Below are 21,634 nucleotides of genomic sequence, written 5' to 3' on the forward strand. Positions count from 1 at the left end.
TTTGTTTATATTGAGTGATCTTACCTTTCATTCAGATCCTGGAAATCACCTCCCTATCAGCATTTCCTGTGCAAGGGAGTTGATCCTGAGTAGCATTGCCTTGTATTCTGATCTGCCAGAACCCCATTGCCCCCTGACTTTCCCACTGATGATGCTTAGAAGATTGGCCTTTTCAGCCACACGGTTGAAATGGGGTAATGGAGAGGACATTGGGTTTAGGGGTGGAAAATAGTTTTGCCAGAATTTGTCTGTGGGCAAATTATTCTACCTCCCCAAGTCTTATTTCTTTCACTTCTAATGTAGAGATATAGACACTGCTTGATTAACGGCCGAGTTATGTTCCTGCAATTAGGTCATTAAATGAATCGGTCGCTAAATGAGGAATTGTACATAGTATGTGCCTTACAATATTCAGAACAAAGAAATGGTCAAAGGAAACTCCAACTTGACTTTGTTTTTATCTGCCTAGCTCTTCCATTCAGGACTGTAAAGTATAACAGAACCTAAAACTACAGTACTGTACAGTATAATCTGCAAAAATTACAGTATTGCATAAACAAGGTGTGCTGTACATAAAAAGACACTGAGGCTCTGTAAACAGTTAGATGTACAGAATGGGTGCAAAACACAGACCAAAAGTCTGAACAGTCTTTAAACAGGTAAGTCACTAAATGAGGAACACCTGTGTTACTCACCTTTTAAGAACTCTGAGAACTGAATGACTTGAAGTTGATGCAAGTCCATGGAGCCCAGAAGACCCTGGGGTATTTAACTGAATCCAAGTCTTTGTGTCCTCCCAATACACCATCAGGCTTTGGCATTCCAACTATTCTGCTCTGTATTTTATCATCTTTTGATAATTTAAGTTACTTTCCCTTAAAATAATCATCTTAAAATAACCCTTATTAAATAGTATTAAAATTTAAGTTAAAAAATTAAAAATTCAACCCAGAAGTGGTTTTGCTGAAATTCTTCCTCTTCTCACTGTCACTAATTGTTTTTCCCCCAATCATGGTGTCTTTTTTAATAATGCATTTTCAAGGCCATTTTTTTTTCACGCAGAAACTTTCCAATTAATTTTTATCATAACCTTTCATAATAAATAAGGAACTGGTAGACTTTTCTTTAGTTTGTAATGGGAAACACTGAGCTGTCAAGATTTGTAGTGGTAGTAATTCTTGTATGAAAAAATGTTTGTTTAAAATTGGGACCATTCTGCTAGAATTTTTACGTTCATGAAAGAGTTATCTCCAAAATGGTTGCTTTATAAAATTGCCTTTATATTACTTTTAGATCCCCTTGGGTTTTTTCTTTTCTTTTTTTTTTTAAGGTTTTAATCAGCACAATGAAATCTTAATGCTTTCTAGTCACATGCCATTTAAAAAAAATGAATTGTGTAAACAAGCAGTGTAACTCTGACAAATCATTTACTACCATCAACAATTCTTGGTATGAATGGTTTTGAATATTCCAAAAGATTCGATTTGGTTTCAAAAGACAAATGTTTGCCAGGATTGACAGAACCCAGAATAACATGTAAGAGACAATACCAAAACAGACATTCTGAAACTATTTTGAGCAATGTCCTTATTAATGGAATAAGTGCCTAGTTTCCAAGTTGGACTGCTCTGAACTGGACAGCACTCATGAGACTGTATGAATCATGATATGCCTGTTGTTTAAAAGATTCACCACTCTGTCTTAACAGCTCACATAATGATGAAGTTTCCATTTGAATTTAAAAAAGTCAATCCAGCAACCATGTAATTGATCAATTAGAAAATGAAGCTTCGTAAACTTTCAACAAATCTATCAAGTAGGTCCTCTCAAGACTCAAATTAGGGGTACAGATGTCTGTGGTTTGGGGAAGGTCTCCAGCACCTTCCTAATCAAATTTCACTAAGTAGTTCCACTATTTTCTGTTTTGATTACTGTGTTTCAGTAAGACAACTTTAAATATGACATAGAATTTCATGGCTCAAAATATTTGAAAATATGTACGTTTTGGTGTTATCTCTTTAAAGACTTCCAAATTGAATGCTTGAATGAACATCTATAGAAATCACTTTCAGTTGGTTCTTTATTCATCATCAACAACAAATGACATTTTACATTCTGAAATGAATAAATTTTTAAATGATAGAGATAAATTTCTCTATTTTTAAAAAATTAACAGTTCAATATACTAGGAATCATCTTTTGGTCCGCGGAAATAGCTCAGTGGCACCATGCCTGCGTGGCAAGTCCAAGGTCGTGAGTTCGATCCCTAGTACTGAAGAAAAAGGGAATCATCCAAATCAACTAATGAGCACAGTTGCCAGGTTTGTTGCCAACTAGCAAACAACCATTGGCTAAATCCTAATAGTAATAATGGGCTTACAGAGGAGCAGAGTAGGTGATTTATTTTTTTATATATGAGTTTCATTCCTTGTTGTTGACATGATATTGGCCTATCTCTTGGCTTTTCTTATGATGCTTTGGATTGATATTTCTTCTTTCCTTTTCATCGTTCTTGGAGACCAAACAAATAAAGTTGCCCACTGATTAACAGCAAGATCCGTAATTTTTGGAGCCACCAAATGCTATCCTCATCTGCTCCTCATCTCAAACCGGTTCACACCTAAGAAAACGTAAAATAACACATCAGCCTGTGGCTGGGCACGATGGCAGAGCAGTGTTGGTGTTAGCGAGAGAGTCAGGGTTGTTTATTTAGTGTTGGCTGTGTTGCCCCAGGAATAGAAAGTTGCCGGGTTATCATCAGAATCTATCTTTCCCAAGTAGCTGTAGTTTCATCAGTTTCCCCCTCCTCCTTCCACCTCAGTCTCTTCCTGAGTGTTATTAGCTCCGACAAGAATGACGTGGAGGGCAGCGGCCTGCATGTGTGCACATCCAGATGACAATGCTTTAGACAGTATGGTAGCTCAGTGGAAAAAATGAAGGATTTGGAGGGAAACAGATCTGGATTAAAATCCCAACCATCTACTTCGCAGACTCAGTGTGAGGATTAAATATTCTCAGGTACAGACAAAAATTAATTTTGTGAGTAAACACAGAAAACACTTAGGCAGATGCCATATAGCATGAATTACATGAAATATCTAAACAAATTCTGGCAGAATTTGTGTGTCCCCACTTTTGGACTAGATGTTTGAGGTACATTGACAGTTGATCACATTGACAAAACGTAGGACCTGCAGGAGTTATTTCAGTGAGTGGAAACACAATTTATTTTTTTCACCGTTTTTAATCTGTTCTTTTTAAGTGTCTATTTTCTAACTTCTGTGATTTTTACAGAAAGGACTTTTAGAGGAGGGAGAGGGGTATAATGGAGGTTGCACAGGGCCACAGTCAGAGCCTTTTTTTTTTTTTTTTTGGTACCAGGGATAGAACTTGGGATTGTGTGTTTGCGAGGCAGGCGGCAGAACCACTGAGCTAAATTCCGGGCCCTAAGAGCCATTTCTAACTGTAATAGATTCATAATATTTAGCCTCCCTTTTTTTACTCAAACCAGCAGATTCCTTAACAAAGTCATTTATGAAAATTTAGATGATAGCCACTCTCCTTAACCCAACAATTTCAAAAGTTTTCTTTTTCTAATGTCACATTCATCTATGGAATGCAAACAGGCCTGAACACACAATGTCCTATTATGAGGTTTACTGAATGCAAATATAAATCCATTTGTAAATAAATTACACGTGGACTTAGCTTCAATGTCAATTTGCTTTTATAAAATATTAATTTACATTATATCACATATTTCTAATATCTTGCATTTATCTGACTTTCGGATGGTCCAACACAGTGCTGCAACACAAAAACATTTCCTCACCTTACACTGATGGCTTCTCTCCTCCTCTATGTGATGCTTCAATTTAAGGCTCATTTTGTAAGTTCTGTTTGGACACCACGCTAACCCTCAGGCCACAGAGAATTGGCAAACAGTTGATTTCATTTTTCCCATTGGCAGAGCCACCTTTCACAGCAGCACCCCCTCCCTTCTTTTGTTTAAATTGGCTTCAGTGTTTCTCGCTGAAGGCATTTTCCAGAATGTGGCCATACCTGGGACTGAACTAACATCGGGATGAAAAGCCGGGAACAGGAAGGCTGTAAAACTGCCCACTGGGTGGGTAACATCAGTCTTTCTCTTCTTCAGAAAAATACGTGACTGTGATGAGCCCTCACTTCCGGAGGTGAAAAAGTGACCAGAACATGTGGTAAAGTTAAAAAATTAATATTAATAAATGGAAAAGCTATTTCCCCTACAGACATCTCATTTTAAGATGTGTCCTCTACTGGAATGATTTATGTGACTCTCTAAGCTGCTTGAAATGGGCAACAGGCTGAAAATTGCAAAGGACACTCAAAGCAGAAGCAAGACAGTCATGACTGTTATCTAAGAGGGGTATAGCTTCAAGTTCCTGTTCGAAAGGTAGTCACACCGTTTGCAAGGGAGAATTTCTCTTCCCTCTGTTCTGAGGGAATCTGAGGCTCAGATTAAACAGCAAAACAAAAGTGCTTAGAAATATAAGGAATATTTACTTATGACTGCATTTGCAGATTAACTAATTTGAAATGGCACTGAAAAGCAATGCAAAAGGTACCCGAAACTTGGAAAAACTGACAGTTCTCCATCTATCTAAAAGAGTTTTCTGAGGGACTGTGTCCAAACACAGCACTTTTAAATTTAATAAAATAAAACTAAGAGTTTTGATTTCTTCGTAGAGGAAGGTAGCATTTTATAATGATAGCCAGTTAAAAGATGGAATGAACGATTTAGTGGTGGGTGAGGGACTTCATTCCAGCTCTCACCGCAGCCATCAAACATTATCCTTCTTCACATAATTCTCACTCACCCCTGACTTCATTAGGAACACCGATTTCAAACAAGGCAGACAATTGTCTTTCATAATCCTTTTGCTTATTGTCCTAGGGTTGTCTATTCGCTGCCGTATTGGCTAGTAACTGAGGCTGATCTATTGACCTGGCAATAAAAGTGCAAAACCGAGCAGACAGCAGTCACTGCTCATCGGAGAGAGTTATGTAAATGTATGTAATACTGCCAATAAATGTGGGCCATAAGATGGCTCTATCACTAATTAATTTATTCCACAAATGTGTGTATTTTGCTCCTACTGCATTAGGCCACTGGCGCTCAAAATATGGTCTAGACCCTTGGAAGTCCTTAAGAATTTTTCAGGAGATATATGAGGTCCAAACTAGTTTCATAATAATACTAGCAATGATGTTCCTTTTTCGCTCTCATTCTCCTGTAGATAGGTAATGGAGTTTTCCAGAGCCCTATAGGAGACTGAATGGAATCATCTCTCTGAGGGTTAGTGGTATGTGTGTTTGCGGATTTTCCTGTTTAAAATTTTTCTCCATTTTAATCTTGACTACAGTAAGGAGACTCTGGCAGCGACAACCCATATAAACAAAATCTCTTTGGGGGTCCTTAAGAATCTTAAATCATAAAGGGGTTCTGCAGTCAAACACATTGAAAACCTCTGCGCTAGGCAAAATATCAGTTAGAATGAGACAAAAGCTGTAGCTGTTCCTTAGGCTTTTTCTTACTGTTTTCTAATCCGAGAGCTGAGGTAGGAAGTGACTCCTAAGTCTGTCATTTCTAGGCACTCACTCCTTTCAGGTTTCTCGGCATTTGTTCATCCTGTGGATGTCAGGTTCAATCTCATCTGTACTCAATGCTTTGGATCAGTGGATCTGGGTTAACTCAAGGGCTCTGTAAGGGGCTTGAGATACGTCTATAAAGGACACGTCCACGTTTGCATTTATGAGAATGTGTTACTTGTTGGTGGTAACGATGGTCAGCTAGGGTTGTGGATAAATGTTCTCACTCCTTTAGTATGTGTCTCATGGAAAACCAGCAAAAGGATCCAGGACTCATATAGATTAAAATATAGCCATCTGTGTTTATGTAACATGGTAACAGAATTTAAATTCTGATGATTTCAGAAGAAGAAATTAAAAAATAAAATTCTAAACAGTGAAGTTACATTTCAATTTTGGGAAACACTTTTGTGCATCTTATAAATGGGACTTAAATCTCTCATGTTAAGGGCTTGATTATATCTTACTTTAAATAAACGTTTCTTTCTCATGGGTCTAGTGTCCATATGAGGCATTTTGAATACACAGATGCCTACAGGAAGAGTCTCTGCTCCCAGAAAGCTCAGAGTGTACAACTCTGCTCAGCATCACCTAAGAAAGTTTCATTAAAAATAATATACAGCTAGGTGTGAGAGGTGAGTGCAATATCCCAGGCACAGGGAGCTCGGTGCGTGAGGAGGACGTAGACTTGTGGAAACACAAGGTATATGATCAGGTCAGGTGGATAGCGGTGAGAACAGGTGAGGAATCTAGGAAGAGGTCAGACTGGGAAGAGAATAGACCTTTTGAAATTCCTTGAATCATTCACCAGAATGACACATCCTAAGGCTTGTGTACGCCAGGCGGATAATCTGCTGGAAGAACACTGCGAGCCTCTTCCTTTGTTTTCTAATGTGGAAGTGTGTGACTTTCTTACTCCGTCACAGAGCAGAGCTGAAGCTGCTCTCCGGGTCATTTGTCAGACTCTTTTCTCAGTCCAGGGCTCAGGGGTTTCCAGTTGGCAGCTGCAGCTCTGGCCAGGGAGAAATATTTCGCACCACGGAAATGGCTAAGCACAAGCCATTGGACTGGTGTCCTTCTGTGGTTTTGAGAGTCAGTTTATTTGCACAGCACCATGGCTTGATAGATCTGCAAAGTATTAGTTACTCACTATTCTAAAATCAAAGAAGTGTCCTGGTCATGGTGATGGAGGGGTCTGATCTTAGAGTGTCCACGAGAACCATCATTGAAAAAAGTCTTTCCTGCAATGGCTTATGCATTTCATCCTGGCAGGCTTTTTCCCGGGAGCACATTGGGGTTGAGTCAAGAGCAAGGATTGGGTTTCTCATCTGTGGAAAAAATTCACAGCACAGACACACAGAGGAGAGAGTCAGTAGATTGGGCCCTATAAGACAGCATCAGCACTGATCTCGCAGCCCAGGTACCTGCAAAAACAGGCAGGCAGATAACCAGTGTGAAAGATGTTCCCGTATTTGTTTTCCAGATTTAAACCCGGATATTGGCAGATGGCTTTATCTGTGCCACATACCTGATGGCTGTCTTCCAACTGAATGAAATATTTGAAACAAAACAAAAGTGCTTTTGACTGAGTGGTGTGTGAAGTCAATGCAAATGGGCCGTTGGCAAAGATTTCCTCAGAAAGCTGCCCAAACTCCCCCTCATTTCTTCCTCCCTTGCTGGTTTGGATAAATAAAATATTTATGATTTTGTAATAAAATCTCCTAAATAGTAAGCCCTTTCATATGACCACAAGGTGTGGGAAACTTCAGAAGGACTGAAAATACCAGGAGTTAGTCAAAGCCCTTGCGTGGGATTGGGCCACTCGAGCTTCTTCTGATGTTGTCCTCAGTCCCCAAGAGTCAAGGACATATATAGCTTTTGGTTGAATTTTCCTTCCAGAAAACAGGCTGTGTCCACGCAGAAGAAGTCTGACCACTGAAAAATCAATAGAGGTTTTCTTTACTGGATTCTGTTGACTACCTACATGGTCAGATTGATTAGCCATATTGTTTCTCTTAATTGGTGAGAAAACATCGGCAACATCTACCACCCCTAAATTTTGCCTTGGCTGTTAATCCCGGACCTGCCCCAACTCTCTACATGAATACAAGGAGCATCGCCTGCAGCGCAGCCTATGTGTCTCTAGACTCCAGGCTATCCTGGAATAATTAGCCTCTATCTCACACCTTGGTTTTTCTGCTGTGGCTTTGTAAAATCAGGAAAATGCATAGGTGCCACTGCCATTTTGTGAGAGTTTAACTGAGAAAAGGTGCAGGAAATGTTTAGCAGAGTGTCCAGGATAGAAAGGATTCTGTAAATCGTGACTGTGATTATTACTGCCATTGTTGTTGTTTTTACTCTAGATGGTAATATTCAAAAGCAGATGTTAACCAACGTCAACACAACAGGGCCTGATTGAACCAATGTGTTCAGCCTGTTATGGAGCTGCAGGATTAACAGACATTCTTTAATCACCCTCCAAGATGTATGTTGTCTTATATCTCCCATAGAGCTGCATAAATAGACCCATTTACAATTTTTAACATTACATTCTTATTTCACTAATACAGAGAAAACTGGCCACCTTAAAAATCAATATTCCAAAGAAAATTGCAGTTGTTTTGCAACTCGGAGTCTAGTCGCAGGTTGCTTTTTACCCATTTATACCAATCCACATCTAGTGACATGTCCAAGGATCCCTTTGTCATTTGCTAAATAAATGATACCCCTGACTCCAGAAGAATCAATAACCCCATGTGTTTGAGCACTTAACTTCAGAAACACTTTGTTTACTCTGACCTTCCATAGGACTGGGTTAACATCTAAATGCTTAGTCAAGTATTTAAAGCAAGAATAAATAACAAGCCCCTTACGCATGTAATGTCCATAAACTTCCAGACTCATTTTTCAAGTCTCTTGCACTAGAACATCTAATAAAGGTCATTTGGAGCCTACTTTTAATTTTAACACTTTAACCTTATTCTTGAAATGGTTTTGGGAAATCTTATAAAATGCACTATGTAACTCTGTGGTGACATAAGCAGATGTTTTATATATTTGTGTAATTTTATTATACATTTGTATAACTGTGGAGTTAAATAGAATTACTGTGTGAAGTTTCAGAAACATGTAGGAGATTCCTTACTATTTCTCTCTCTTGTTCTTGCTCTCACTCTTTCTCCTCCTTCTATCCTTCTCCTTCTCCCTCCCCCTTTTTTTTCTCTTTTAGTTTATTGGTACACTTTGGGTATACAGTACAGTTACACTCATCGTTGGAATCTTGTACCTCTACATGACAGGTGTTGGTTCTCATTTTTTCCCCTTGACCCTGCCCTCCCTTCACCCCCTCCTCCCCTCCCCATTTACAAACATCCCTCTCCCTTTCTTCTTGCCTTTTCAGTGATAAGAAATTTGAACAGTAAAAACTTGAACTTTCAAAACTCAGGTCATACATAGTTATATAACATCAAACAAAAATAGAAACATGTAAGAAACACTTAAATTCCTCCTATGACAAGCTCAAACCATTCTCAAAATTTGATTTGTCTCTGATGAGAAGGATAGCACCTGAATTAATAAGAATGTAGTTTTAAAAATTAAGACAGAGCTTAAAATTTTAGTTTTGTCCAATTATTCTTCATTTGTGAACTAGAATATTGTCATTAATACACTTTTTAGAAATAATTATTTTGTTTGGAAAAAAGGTACATGTTTTATTTGTATTCTTAGATTTAAAGTGGCTATTCTTATCAAATCTGGCTATTATGAAGTTCAATTCCCGGTACCAAAAAAAAAAAAAAAAAAAATCTGGCTATTATGAGTTAAAAAATGATGCCTGCAAATAGTTTATTATTCATTCCTATGTAGAAGTAAATAAACCTTTACAACATTTTGAAATCTAAGATTTGTAGGCTATCATATGTTTGTTTGTTGCTGCCATTTGTTGTTGTTTTTTTTTTTTGATACCAGGGATTGAACTCAGGACCTCGCCCTTTCAAGGCAGGCAGCAGCACTACTGAGCTAAATCCCCGGCCCAAGGCTATAATATGAATTTCCAACAAAAGTAACAGATGAATCAAATGTTAAGAAACAAATAGTCCTTTTACTAAGGCTGACCCTTTTTAAAGAAACTAACAAAAAAAAAATCTCCTGTGTAGGACTAATATTTCTAAGAATAAAACATGAGTATAGAGATTTGGAAAGCTGTCCAAGTGTGGCTTAGAACTACAAGACTAAAAAGAAAGAAGAGTCCCTTCCCCAAACCTGCTGAAGAGTCCCTTCCCAAAACTTGCACACATCAGTCTAATGTGACGCCATTCCATTCCATATAGAATTATTTCACTTTATTATGTGTCTGGTATGTTGTTAGGTGCTGTGGAAATTAACATGGCACTCGGAGAATAAGCACTAGCAATTATTGACCATCTCCTCTGAATGAGCCAAGCACGGCCAGATGTTTCCCGTGAGGCAGTAGAGAGCCAGCGGAATCAAGTTCTGTGACTGGAGCACAGGGCTGCGAGCAGCGGAGACAGGTTTCTAGGCAAGGTCTGTTGGGGTACAAAGCCCCCTTGGCACAGCTGGTGCGAGACGCTGTCCCTGTGGAGAGAGGCTCAGCGTCCCGTCCCTGACACCATCTTTGGGCATCAAGGCTCAGCTCCCGGAGGAGGGATTTTCGGTGAAGCCGTTCCACTCGCATCTCACATTGTCCTTGGACAAAAATCATGATGTGTGCAAGTTTTTCTGATTTAAAATTCTCAGTGTAGACAATTTGACACTTATAAAAGGGCACAAAGATGCAAAAAATCACTCGTCACCATCCTACTACTCGGCAATGCTGCTGATAACATTTCATTGTTATGTTCTTCTGATTTTACCTCCAATCCAAATACTTACAGCACATGGAGCACCGCGGAGCATTTTCTCCACCGGCAGTTTTCAGGAGAGAAGCAGGCAAGACCACGGATGTGAATGTGCCAGGATTCGGCGTCCCAGAGCTGCTGGCCTCTCCGAGCGCAACCTCCAGGACTGGGAATAAGAGAGCACCTCCCGGAGGCTGCTTCTCTCCTGGCCGTGTGGCGAATGAGAAAAGGAAAACAAAGGGGCAAGAAGAGCGCAGTAGAGATTCCAGGCTGATGGAGAAAGACTTGGTTAGATTTCGCTCGTATCCTGGCTGGAGGTCCACGTAAAGGGAGAAATGTCTGCGGAGCAACGTCGGTGAGCTGAGGGAGGCGTGGTGCACAACACACCTGCATTAGTCGAGCTCTTCCAGAGAAACAGAACTAATAACTGTCTCTATACACGCATGTACATGCGTGCGTGTGCACATGATTCTGTGACTGCCTGAGAGGTTGGTCGGTTTGAAGGAACTCCTTCCTGGGATTCAAGTTTGAAATCTTTAGAGCAGGCTGGTAGGCCGAGACCCAGTGAAGACTGGCTGTTGCATTGTGTGAATGCAGTCTGGAGATAGAATTTCTTTCTTCTCAGGGACCTCAGTCTTTTGATCTTAAGGTCCTCACCTGACTGGCAGAGGCCCACCACATTTGTGGGAGGTTACTGTTATACTCAAACTCCACCGATTTAATATTAGTCTCATCTTTAAAAAAATACCTCCACAGTGACATTTCGAATTTGACCACGTATCTGAGTACCACGGTGCAATCAAGTTGACACCTACAATTAACAACCTCATCTTGAAATGAAAGTTCAAATAATCTTTGATGAATTCAGAAATCCTTCCACGGAAGTTCCGTGCTTACACTCTCGGTAAGCAACCTACCATGCAAGTAAGTCAGATTTTAGATTGTCGGGGAAATAAAAGAAAGAAACAAGGTCTTATGACGGGCCTTATGCTTCTAGATGGCTACAACTCCAGTCACTGGTTTGACTCCGGCTCACAAGGTGTGATTAATGTTACCAGTGCAGCGATGAGCTGTCAGTCCACTGCAGTACAAGTGTCATTAAACTCTGCTTTCTCTGTGTGTGTGCACATGTGCGTACATGCTGATCGCAGTCTGGTGACAACCGCTCACCGATTTCACTCCTACACAGCACTTTACCTGCAGTGGTGAGGAATGTCTCTCAGAAGAGGTGGCATGGGAAGGTGTGATGAACCCTAAGGAGCAGCCCGGGTCAGATGACCAAGGTGGCTGGGAGAAGTCAGCGAGGAGAGGTTTGGGGCTGGGCCAGAGACTCACTCGTATTTTAAGCACAATGGGAAGCACTGACGGGCTGTGGAACCATCTTTATTGTGGGGGTGTCCTGTCTGTTCTTTTCTGAAATGATTGCTCTGGCTGCTGCGTAAAAAGGAGCTGTAGAGGAAGCTGGAGGGTGTGGCTCACTGGGAGCTTACGGCAGGGTCCTTGTGAATGGATTCCAGGAGGGAAGAGGCTGGAGTACGGACAGATGGGAATACTGCCACAAAAGCAATGGCTTTGAAATGCTGGCAGAAGAAGGTGTACAAGGTATTGGATGATATCTCGTTAATACAACAGTCTACAGTGCCAGTACAGAGTGAGGCATTAATGAAGACTTCAGAGATTCTTCTTCTCCCCTAGAAGCCAGAGTTCCAAGTTACATAAGGCCTACATGCCTTTTGGAAATAGTCAGCTAAGGCTTTTAAAGATAATTCAAAGCAGCAAATGAGGGAAAACTGGATGGGCAGATGTTTTGTGGCATCTCCATTGTCACATGCAAGGCTGTTCTCTCTGTATGTAAGGCTGCATTGATAGGGAAAGTTCACTGAAAAAATGGGGAAAGGTGACTTCATCTTATAGAAATAATTGTGACCTTTTTTACTTGGGAGGGCTCTCTTTCTCCTCCTTTTCTCTTGAGAAGTCATTATATTAGATCAGTTTCTTAATCTCAATAGAAAGAGACAAATCCCAGTATGAAATCATCCTAGTGTTGAAAGGGTTGTCCAGAAAGAAGCCTTTCTGCTTACATGATCATTAAGTTTGTGTTTATTATAGATGACAGCATGTGTATGTCTGTGGGTGCACAGACATTACATTGGGAAATGGAAAGAAATATGAGTTTTCAGCAAATACTGTGGAATTAGCTTTTTCTTTTTTTTTTTTTATAGCCAAGTACTGCAAAAAATGGGTGTGAACTTGGAAAACCTAAGGTTCTCCATAGTTAACTCTGCCCCGTTCACCGCCTTTGTCCAGCAGCAGGTGATGATACAGCTCCCTGACTGGCTCCCCTCGCGCGTCTCAGATCTGTCCTTTGCCTTGCTGTCAAGGTCATCTTCCAAGGAAGAAAATATCTAAGCCTTGGCTTCAGTACAAATTCCAAACATGGAAGAGGAAGAGGAAGAAAAAAGAGGAGGAGGAGGAGGAGGAGGAGGACGAATGTCTACTAAATACTAAACAGTATGCGTGAGGTTTAGTGTCAAGTGACTTATGTGTACCATTGGATCGTCAAAAAACCCTCTGAAATCCATCTTCCAATGTTATTCTCACACCCCCAACATGAAACCTTACAGCGCATAAGCATACAGCATCAATGTGGACTTTCTACACCATGGACTTGAAATAAAAGTGTGATGTTTTGCTCTCCTTGTTTGTACTTTGCCCGGGACATAGCAGGAGCAGCTCATGCAGTTGCACTTCAGTTCACAAACGTCATTCAGTCCACGATTCTGGGGAGGATTGAAGTGATCCTGTTCATCACCCGATGCGGACCTCCAGAGTCAAATTGTTCCCAAACAGAAGTGTTCGTGAACCGAGGTGTTACTGCGCTTTTGCAGCCTCTTCCTTGTGTCTTAAGAGCTGCACCAGTAGGAGTTATTATCTTACCTTAGGCTCCACTCAGGGTTTGGCTGTCTGTACCTCTGCTTCCCAGGGTGTGTAATTTGAACACACTTTGCTGAATCAGGTATATCTTGTCCACACTTTTGTGCCTTCGTTTCTTGCATCTGCCAAATGAGTAATAGTCACAAAAACCTTGCAGAACTGTTGAAACTCTGAAATCGGATAATGTAGGCAAAGTTTCCTATTCAGTGCCCAGCCTGTATCAACAAAATTCAGTAAATAGGAGATGATAATGTGACTGCTTGTTGTTAAGGAATAAACTTCATCAGCTCATAAAGTTATGGGGACCTAGGCAATTCTGTCACACAGGTATTTGAAATTTTCTTGAAAAAATGTTAGGAGATACCTACAATTAGTATCCATGAATATATATTCAGTATTTGAAAGAAATTAAATTGGGCTTTAGCAAAACTAGGGGGTTACAAAAGCAAAGAATACTCTAAACAATCTGCAAAAGGAGTAGTCTCCAACTGTTGCTCTTCATAACTGCTGCACTGGAAAAGCTAGCATAATTTTTTCCCAGCTGATAGACTTTTTTTCTAAATTTATATGTAAGGTTGTCTCTGAGATCACATTATTTTAATGGTTGTCATTATTATTAGCCATTTAAATACGGAGGAATTTAGTTTGAAGAGAAACTGTAACCTTTATTTTAATTCACATTCTGTTCAGGAAAACCATGACTTGCAGGTTCAAAGGAGAAAGCCTTTAAAAGGGCTTGTAAAGGCCTCGTAGGCTTCTTGGACATCAAATAGCTCAGCAAAACAGCATTATGATGATTTAAATGTAAATGAATTAGAAACATATGGATCACATTCCCTTGAAAATACACATGGGTTTGGAAATTAAGGGAAAACTGCTCGACAAAATGCACCGTGCTTTGCTTAGTGCCCAACGTTTGAATAACGGGTTGAAGTTTTTGCCAAATCCCGAAGGCCACAGGCTTGTCCCATGGATATTCTCATGGACACCAAGGGTTTTGAGGTTCTGTGGCTTTGGGAACCATGTCACCCACGGAGACCAGCTTCTGGTGCCATCACTCACATGGCGATCTCTAGGGTGCACGTAGTAAAGCAGACAGAGAAGGAAGAGAGCAGGACAGGGGAGATCCTTTTCTCTGTCTTCTCTGTTTCCCTCTTTCCTGCATCTTTTCCTTTATGCTTCTTGTTATTTCTTTCTTTCTTGTTTTTATCTTACCTGCCCATCTTCACCTTTAAAAAAAATCTCGTAAGCAGAAGAACGGAGTTTTAAACAGCATGCTTCTTGGGGAAGCTTGTGCGACAAGGAAAGAATGAATGAACCAATAATCTCTTTTTCTCCTAATTACCCACTGTGAGCTCCATCTGAGAATAGAAAAAAATTGAAAGATTTTCTCTCTAGATGACTGAGTTCTTGCCGTGGCATAAGAGGAAATACTGGATCTTATGATGTTGTGTCTTAAGCATTTCTCAGTATCTGCAAAGTAGCACCGCCTCAGCTCAGCTATTTTAAAAAAGCAATTTATCATTCTTAATATTGATTCCAGGTCTAATTAATTAATTTCTTTAAAATGAGTTGGCCCGGAGAGTAATTCACTGCTGTCCAGCGTGGGTGAAAGCAGGTGTCATGGTCACAGAATCTGGCTTTTGTGTACGTGTTACAAAATATACTGCCTCTTGATAAGCAGCTACAGCACTGATACTTAAATCTATCCACATGGATTTGCTTCCCATATGGAACTAATTGCCTCTGGAATAGTTAGAGCCAAAAGATCTCTACAATTTCAAAAGCTTCTCTTATCTTTCCCCTCGGATGGCTGTTGACAGGAGCGAAACACATCTATCCTCATTTATTATATTGGTCTCGTCGAGTGCAGACGTGTTGATGGGAGACTGTTACAGAACCAGATGGTCCAAGTTGCTCTTTCATGTTTCAAGCATCCCTCCCACCCCCGCAGTTTTAAGAGTCCAGACAAAGGCTGTCCTGCACTTGGGCTGCTCTTCTAGAACCTGTCCCATTCAGGCCGGACTCCTGCTGGTCCAAGGCAGGCCCACCTGAGGGTTTGATTATTGGATTTCCATGTCCTTTAACCCACTCAGTGCCATAGAACTCACTCTGTTTATGCCTTTTAATGCTATTGGAGGCTAACAGAGAGATAATGAGCTATTCTAAGTTTCTGAGCCTTGACAACTCATCTTCTCCCTTTGCTACCACAGCGCTACATCTTGTCCAAATGTATATAATCCAGAGGTCTCTAAATTCCAAATCTTGACAACTTCCAATCTTGTTTTCTCCCTCTCTCCCTCTCTCTCTCTCTGTCTCTCTCTGTCTCCCTCCCTCTCCCTCTCTCCATCTCTCCCTTTTCCCTTTCACTCCCTCTCTCCTTTTCTGAGGCTGGCTTGATCTGGTGTTTTTCTTCAAACAAATAAGGAGAATAGATATAAAAATAAAATAGTCACCATCACCAGCACTCTCATTGTCTCATATTGACTGTCATTATATCAGGTGGCATTTTTGGAAGCTGTACTTGTGCCAAGAACAAGTACTTGAGATACACGAACTTACTAAATCCTTTTGACTACCTTCAGAAGGACGTGCCATTGCCATCCTATGCTAGGTCAAAGGAACATGAAAGACAGGGAAATTAAACGTCCAACAGAACCTTCAAGCTGAGCCCAAGTGTGCTCGATTTTACAAAGCCGGAGATGGAGGGTTACTCCATGAGGTGGACTTTCTCCCGTACCTGCATCCTGAGGGTCATCTTGCTTCCCCCTCCCTTTCTGAGGTGGGTGGGGAGCATTCCAAGAGGGAATTTCAGCCGCAGGAGCGTGAAACCATGGGAATGTCTGATTCCCACTGAGCGCAGGAGAATCTTTCAGTCGGACACCTCTGGCTGTGATCCAATGGAAAAACGGCTTCTGCTTTGTGCACTGTAGCTTCTGCATCTGTACAGTGGGACTAAGAGAAACCCTCTTAAGACCATTGTGAAGATTAACACAGGGCTATTAGAAGAGCATCTGTCTTTAAGTCTGATAAAGAGATGCTAGCTCTGATGCCTCACCAAAGAATGTCTCCAACTGTGAGGTAATATGCTGTTTTCGTGTGAAAAAAATAGGGTAGTGAATCACTCTAGACTTTTATATTTAGTTGTCTAGAAATAGCCTCATGTTTTACACAGCTCACGCTCAGTGTACCTCCAATTCAGTGATTTTTTTGCATGGAACCTACCACGAATTCTTCATTTGCTCTCTTGGTTGGTATCACTAGCATATTCCAACAGAACAGTCACCATCAAAAAAACTCGAGAGTTAGCCTTTTATTCCTCTCACTGGAAAGAAGGCTTCTGTTATGTCTCAGTTACTTTCTTTGTTGCTGATACCCAATATCTGACATCTGCAACTACGAGGAAAGGTTTTTGCTTTTTTTTTTGGCTCATGGTTGTAGAGGTTCAGTTCGTAGTCTGTCGGGTCCCAGAGATGGCAGCAGGCAAGACGGATATCAAAGAGGAAAGAGAACTCATGGCACGGCAGGCAAGAAGCAGAGAGAGACGTCAAGGGAGAAAGAGAGACACTGCCTGTCCTCGCCTCAGGGACCCCTCCTCCAACCAAGCTTCACCTCCCAAAGTCACATTTAGCTATAGACTCACAAAACACTAACCCGGTGTTGAGTGTTGTACCCCCACGGTTCATTGCCTCCGGACCTATGCATGCATGAGGCTTTTGGGGACACTTAGCTCTACACCACAGCCTGTGTTTGTGGCCACCACCTAGACTGAGATCATTTGCATAACCATCAAGTACCTTCCACACGATATGATCCTTCCCGGCAGCTCCACCTTTTTAGAAAATGAACTGCAGCCTTCTTGGTATGTACAGTATTTCTAGTTTCCTTCTCTAAGTATACTGGGTATACATGCCCATGCCCTGAGGCTCTACTTTGTAGTTTATCTAAAAGATCTTTCTGGAAGAAGAGTAAACCTTTCTAAGCCTCAGACTCCAAACCCCTTCCATCCCCGACCGTGAAATAATTGTACACAGCTCACAGTAAGTGTCCTGGGAGAAGTGAAAGAATAGGTTGAAACTCTCCTAGCACAGAGTTTGACTCTGAAGCGTGACCGTGGGTAACTTTTAACTTTTATGTGCTTTATTTCCACTTTTATAAGGAAAGGCAAGTGCCTACAGAACAGAAGAATCATAGGAATTGCACTATCCAGTATATGTAATACGGTTATCACACTTTCTATAATTCATGTCTTTATTTTTCTTATTATTCCTGCAGCTAAATTATAAAATGCTATTGGTGCTAATTCATGCTACACACTGAGAAGGATTTGGGGGGAGTTTATTATAGTTTATAATGTACATTCCACACATGGTGAATACATCATTGGGTTAGATCAGCATTTTTTAAGGCAGAGCCCACAAGTCATTACCTTATGATAGCCTGAGTGATCTAGGCCTTCTGGTAGACCAATCCACTCCTACCTCCTACTTCCTACCTCCTCAGCAGCTTGCCTGTGGTTCTGTTATAACTCTTGATTGATTGCATGATACCAGAATTATCTGGACATGTGATCAAGTCCTCCTAAAATGGCAGCCAGAGGCTGTGCTGGGCTCATTATTTTTTTCCTCTCAATCCCAGTTATCCCTTCCCCACTCCCAGATGCCACTTTTGTGCCTGGCCACCAGGAGGCATTCAATAAAAGTTGGCAGAATGCACTCTGAATCCGGGAATGGGCCATTGTCACACGTTTGGGGCTGAGGTTTAATTTGGGACAGTGGCTAGGCTGGATGAGCTTCAGAGACCAGAGTGTAGTCACAGCAGCAGGGACACCACGAATTTGGCTCCTGGAACATTTTGACAAGGAAAATGTCTGAATTTCAAGATACCTGAGGATTTATTCCCTGTTTTTCTCAAACACAGTCGGGCTTTCATGTGGTCTTACACTTGCTTATTGATACCCAGTATTTTTCTTGTTGGGCCAAGTGTAGCAATGTATTATTTATCTGACACTGCAGCAATGCATTCAGTTGGATGGAAAAGAACATATTAATCAAATGGAACTCATGTCTAGTAGCCGTGCACACTCACCCGAATAATCTGCCCCTGGAACCCATTCGCGGGCTGCTTCTCCAGCTGCTTGACACTGAGCCATATTCTTGTGCAGAGATTTATTTTCCCTGGCCCTGTTGGGATGCTAAAACCAACTTTCCGATGCAGCCTCAGCCTCAGACTCCAAGCTCTGGACAATAGCGATACTGTGTGATGACTACCAAGGACAGACTAAGAGGGATGACTGTTTTAATAGCACTTTATGACTCCTCAGGATGGGCTGGAAACATCACCGCAATGAGAAAAAGGTACTCGCCAAGGAGAGGGGACGCCTCTGTAGTCAGAATCTGAGCTGGAATCAAAACCACAGACAGAAATAGGGCTGAGGTCCTGGGGCGTAAATTCCAGGAACCAGGGAGGAAGCTTGAGGACATAGCTTTCAGAAATGTGCTAATTGTGCAATATTCACAATGAGCGAGGGAGAAAAGATAAAATCACAATAAAAGCGAGTGACTAAGTCCATGGGCTCACGATGTGGGGAGAAATCCTCAAGAACCATAGAAAGAAAGGGAGGGAAGCAGCATCACACGGCTCTGTTACCTCCCAGTGTTTCCACTTTTTTGCTTCTTAGTGCTCGATTGTTCTCCCTCAACATTTCTGTCTTGTTTCTCTCTCCGTCCTTTAGGAAGCGTAATGAACCAGTGGAGTCTGTATATCGGAGGCAGTGGGTGTTTTGTAATATCCCTATTACTGATCAAAATATTACAGCGTTCTCATCAAATATATGATGCAACTAGAAATTCAGTGATCAAGTTTCATTTTCAAATTGTAGGATCCGGAAAGATCAACTCTAGTTTTGAGTTTTGAGGCAGCATCTGAAAGTCACTTCTAAGATGTGCAGGAAATGAAGTGACATCCTGGTTGAAAAATTTTCACTTCTTATATGAGCCAAGAAGAAATATCTAGTGCTTACCAGCAGACAGCAAGTGACCTTTTCAACCTGTGCTTGGTGGGAATGCTAATGCTTAGGATTTCTCACCTAGTAAGTTCTCGTACAAGGGGACATCCCAATATGTGAGAGTAGCTGGACCAGGCCAAGGCAGGCTGCCAAAAGTTATCTGTTCATGCAGACTCAAAGGGCCTCCTGGAAGAGACACTGCAGGACTGAACATTATTTCCCAGAACTGAGACTCCTGAACAAGGACAGGGCTTACCTGAAGCCTTGAGCTGTATGGCAAGGAATTCATTGTGAAGAAAAAAAATTTTAAGTATGTCAACGAAAGTACATGTATTTCATGCCACAGACTGAAAATAATCAATTGGTCATTTCTTCTGGAGATGCGTTAAGGACTCAGAGGGTCTAGGAAGACTCTGTGGGAAAAACTAACACAGTTTGTCAGCCCTTTCTGGCATGAGTGACAGCTTCTGGCGGATAAAGAAGGACTTGTGGACAAGATGCCACATGAGGCTACTCAACAGGATCTGCTCAGTCTGGGAAACTAACTCCAACTTTTGGGAGTGATGCAAGAAGCTGAGCAAACTTAGCCACAGGTCATAGTAATAGTCTCGTAGCATTTCACATAGCATGAGCATAGTGAGTTAGTATATATAGTCATGTACATTATGTATAGGAATATACACATGAAGAATATGGAATGTGTTAAAACCGAAAGACTACTTTTTTAGACATTCTAGAGAAAGTGTGAAAAGAGTGGGGAGAGAGCTCTGTTCAGTTTCTTGGAACACTATCCTGAGAAACGGAAGTCAATATCAACACAGGGAGAGCCACAGCAGCACCAATCAACAAAGTGGAAAGTCAATTCTTGTTTACATACAAGGGAACCAACCACAGGTTAGCATTAGATATAGCAGCAGAGACAGAAATAAATGACTCAGTAGGGGAGACAGAAACCATCACCGATAGCTTCAATTTAAAAGTGATGAAGCCACCAGGAGACTGCATGATCTCTCCAAGTTTGCCTGAGTCCCCAATGCACTTATCCTATGTCTGAAACAGTTCCTTGAGTTCCTCTCGTCTGTCCAATGTAATAACTTCTGTCACCCATGGCTTTTAAAGTTGGAACTTCTAAAGTGAAATACATTAGAATCTCTACTTTTCAGCCACATGAGCCACCTTTTAGAGCCTCAGTGGGCAGATGGGTTAATGGGTGCCATGTTGGACAGCACAGGTACAGAACATCTCCATACTTGTAGAAAGTTCTAGATCACAGAGAAGAACAGAAGCCCTGGTTTATGGAATGACCTTCATAGAAGTAAGAAGAGAAGGCTCTGCCCTAAGTATTCTGGATTATTGCCCTTTCTACTGTTACTTTATCTGACATTCTTGCCTCAGCCTCAATACTAGACGTGTTCAATTAACACTGAATTGGTGAGAATTTGCTTTTGTATGTTAGGTGTTTGGTGAGAGGTATGTGGCTAAAGAAACCATTGAAGAATGATTTGAGGGATTATTTGTGGATTTCTTGCCAGTCAGAAAGCAGTAAATCTGGTAAGAATCTTGTGACATATGTATGATTCTAGGAAGAGATTTCTCTTATGTATAATTTTCATGGTGACCATTCAAGTGGCGTACTTCTATTGATTTTTTAAAATGAGTGCTTTAAATGTTACAAAATTAACAAGGACACATTTATAGAAGTGACAAAACAATGACAAGCACATACTGTCCAATTGTAATACCAGATTTCGTTCATAGTGTATTTTCTAGGATGGGGCTAAGACAGATACAGAAATTATTATAATATACTGTAGAAAAAGTATATGTCTCAGGGGAGGTTAATTGCTGAGTTTCCAGTTTTCTTCTTAGTGACACGCCTACTTCATTCTGTGCACGGGACGAATACCTGCTTACTTGTGTACAAGTGAATCTCCTGGCCATTTTTGCCACTTGATTGGTTGTTCCATCATCTTCTCACGTGTTCTACGTATCTGGAAGTACTCACTCTACCGTTAGTAGTGCCTTTGGCAACAATGGATTTTCTGAGCGGTAAATTCCATATTGTACTAAAACTGATGATTGTTTATGGGATTTGAAGATTTAAAAATCAGTCTGCAGTGGTGTGGCACCAGTCAGAATCAATAAAACCAGTGTGCTCTCCAGTGTTGCCAAACGTGAAGTAGGAAGCCTTATTTTCATTGTTTTG

The sequence above is a fragment of the Fukomys damarensis genome, unplaced genomic scaffold (assembly GCF_012274545.1).
Source record: "Fukomys damarensis isolate Sample0158 unplaced genomic scaffold, DMR_v1.0_HiC HiC_scaffold_5, whole genome shotgun sequence".
Lineage (NCBI taxonomy): Eukaryota > Metazoa > Chordata > Mammalia > Rodentia > Bathyergidae > Fukomys > Fukomys damarensis.